Raw genomic sequence first — 3,947 nt, forward strand, 5'->3', positions numbered from 1 at the left:
CGTTCGCTTTCTAGCGTTCGGCAGTTGGCAGTTAGCAGTTGGCTTTGGTTTGGGACACAAGTGATTTTGACATTATCTGTGATAACGATTATGAGTTGACTTCTTGTTTGGATTTGAATGGATGTCATAACCACAAAAATGACGATGAAGACAAAAATTACAACGGAAAATAACGGAGGAGATGTTGCTTTGTAACTGTAAACTTAAAGAAGTTCACAGTTTTGATGTCGTCTAGAGTTGCCTTTGGTGCTGTATTGCATTTAGTTTTATAGTATATTTGCTTGTTGTTAGAGTGCATCACAATTATTAAATATTAACTCAGATTTTGATTTATGATATGCAAGTCATTTCCTTTGTCACACAGGTGAGAAAAACGCTGCATCTATTTAACTTATCTTCTGTTTAAACAGTTGCACTCAGAATTTTCATAACAATTTTAAAGTTTATTTTTGTCTGTAATTTTATTTGTATTTTGTAAATCTAATAAATCTTTGTTAATTACTTACTTAACAATACTGTACGTATAGTGCATAAAAGAGTATACAGAATATATATTGGAGAGGTGCTAAGACTTATATTACAGCATTAAAGTTTGCTTTTAGTAAATACATATACAAACTATATATTTTATTTTGTTAATATAAAAATTAAATACATATTCAAACACAGATTTGGGAAGAGTAGAAGTGATAAGACTGTTACAGATAGAGGCTATGAATTTTGACAGTAGTATCTAGTATAAATAGTTAAATGATACAATGACTATGCATCTTTTGATGTAAATATTCATGAATCAGCACTTAAGATAAATATTTTGTTGATTTATTAAATAATAATTATTAAGAAATGTTTTGTAATTAAAAGCAAATAATATAAGTTAATACAAGGCGGACCCACTTCAAGCTACTATAACTTTAGAACTTTAGAACTAACTTTAGAACTTTATCTAAAAACTCATTAGAATTTTAACTAGCGTTAGCAAACTAGATCAGTTATTTTGAAACTATTTCTTCTCAGATGGAACTCAAACTTAATAGTGTATTCGCGTTACACATGTAAGAGAAAACAATAACACATCAACACGAATAAGGCTTCTATATATTAAATAAGACATTATAACTAACTAATAATAAAGTTGCTAAATGCTATAGACGGTGAAACCTACAGCTGCGGTAGAAATCGTACACAAATTTACCATATGATTAAAAACTGAGCTGAGCATTATCTGTTGTGATAACTGAATTTCCTAATAAAGCAATTCGTTAGCCAAAGAAAAAAATTAGAATTAATTATTTATTGTGTTTACTTAGCTTTAAGGTAAAAGGAATATCTAGATATTCGAATAATGTCTAGTAGTCAAGCACTACCATATATGATAGTCAAAATTTAAGCATTTAAATAGTAACAGGATGTCAAACACCAATATTTGTAATGATAGTAGCCTGTCGACTGTCAATATATTTTGGTGTTTTTTACTCTAAGCCAATGTTAATGCAAAGACCTGCTATTAAAAAGACTTGGATAGTACACTGAAACTGCGAGCAATCCAACTTTTCGGTAAGAGAAAAAGTAAGCTTCCAAACTTATCAGTTACAAACTCATTAGGTATGGGACCGCAGACTGAGAACAACATTAATAAAAAACCAATGAATTGATGTACTCAAAAAATGCGTTATTCATAAAGGATAAATTATTTACTCATTCATGAATTTGTGTGTAGTTCGCGGTAAAGAATGCTGATAATTCAAAATGTAACTGACTAATCTAAAGGTTATCGAACATAAAATACAGCATTCTAAGAAGTTCCGATTCAGTGTGGTCACTCATTTCGGTACGAGAATATCTCAAGCATAAAATTTAAGTACTAACAATTGGACTTACAACTGATTTAACACTGAATCTATTTGAGTGAACCGTTTTTAAGATATTGAAAATTTTTTGTCTGCATGTTTTTTTCCGATAGATTTTTTTTGAGGATCTATATCTCAGTAAATATTGAAAATGGTGTTTAAGAAGGATAAGGAAATATTAAAGACATCAACTAATCACAGTTTAAATGATTACATTTTTTACTGTCTCCTATCATCGACTATAATTTCTAAATAAAGATATAATTAAGGGAATTATATTTATAAATATTAATATCAAAATAAAATACTGATTTTTATAATACGAGCATTTTTTACTCAGGATATTCAAGTCAATATTTATTCAGCCGGTATTTATATACCGATTATTCGCAGTGTATTATCTGTAGATTATGCTGTCATGTGGGATCTATTGTTACTGGCGGAAATTTTTCTAAAGAGCCTGCAAACAGTGCAGTATCTGGATACCTATGGCATAACGCAGTGTTATGCTAATATGTCACATAACCACGTAAAATAATTAGAACTGTTGCTACCATCAGAATTAATAACTTGTATCAAATCTTTGTCATTTTTAAAAAAGGTATGGTTCTATAACATATACAAACCAAATGCCACACCATCCAGACTAAATAATATCTCGTACATGCAATGGTCTTTCGATAGCTTCTTGTGAATTTTTACTGTTCCAGATTCCAGATATAACAATCACTAAAAAAAATTAGGTGCGATAAATTGTCTTTATTTTTGTAGGAAGGTTCACAACTTTAATATATAATGCACTCTATGACAATTGTGTTTTACAAATGTCATTGATACAGTGCTGCCAAAACAAAAGTATAACATAAAAACCACTTTATATAGAGGCCTTTTGAGTCTACTTAACCTTGGGATATGTTGCTTTGATCCGAGAAATAAAGAATTGCTTGAAGTAGGGTGTATATTTTTAATGTTTACCGGAACATAGTGTGCCGAAGAGGTGCTACTATCTCAAAAATATATTTATCTAAATGGCTTAAAGTGCATACCAATATTGTTGAAAAAATGCTTTAGGTAACTCGTTTCAAAGAAAGAATACAGGAAAATAGCCCGATGAAAATTGTTTCGCGAAAGATATTCACAAGTTAATGAGGTACTTAAATACAACAAATTTACAAAAAAAAAAACGATGAAAAAATTTTGAGATAAAAGAAATTTTTAGCAAAAATAGTCGAAAACTTCATAAAAAAATATTTTTATGTGTCCTTTAAATTTTACACAACTGCATATTATGTCCGTGAGCACATTTAGTTTCTTGATTTTTCACATTTAGTGCAATTTTGATTAGTGCAATTTCGATTAGTAAATTTTGGATTAGTAAATCTCGAGTGAAATATACAACACTCGAGATTAATTTATAACACTAGATATTTTGCCAGAGTAGTAAGATTACTCTAAAATGCACAACTATTTTATATGACTACAGGTAAAGTGATTTGATTCGATATATAGTATGTGTTTATAAAAACTATAAATATCTTCAAACACAACTACAAAAATTTTAGATTACTCTAAAAATATTCGATGGGATAACAAAATTTGACAGAACAACAGCAAATCTAGATTAAATCCAGATTTGCCAATCGAAAACGCCATTAGCTTAATATGCTCAGCTTAATAATTATTCGTTACAATTCACTTTGGTTGTTTTACTTATATTATCTGTATAAACTTTGTATTTACAATGTGACATTGACGTCATATATTTTTTGTTTGGTAAAAAACAAAACACATTTTTATTCTACTGATGTTTAATTTTTATGAGTAAATACAAACAAATATTTTCATTGGTAGACTCTACGTATAGTGGCAGTATCCGTAGTAAAAATATAAAAAGTCGTATAAAAGTTTGCTTTATTAAATAAATATTTGTAAAAAATAACAGAACCTCAAGAAATTCAAATTCTAGCAATTAAATAGAAATTTAAGCTGTGATTAAATAAAATATTAATGTCCGAAACAATAGAATGAGTCATGGAAATAGTTTCAAATTATCTTTAGATATTGCAAAACATGATTATCTGGTCTAATTTGGAAATA

The sequence above is a fragment of the Teleopsis dalmanni genome, chromosome 1 (genome assembly GCF_002237135.1).
Source record: "Teleopsis dalmanni isolate 2A chromosome 1, ASM223713v2, whole genome shotgun sequence".
Taxonomy (NCBI): domain Eukaryota; kingdom Metazoa; phylum Arthropoda; class Insecta; order Diptera; family Diopsidae; genus Teleopsis; species Teleopsis dalmanni.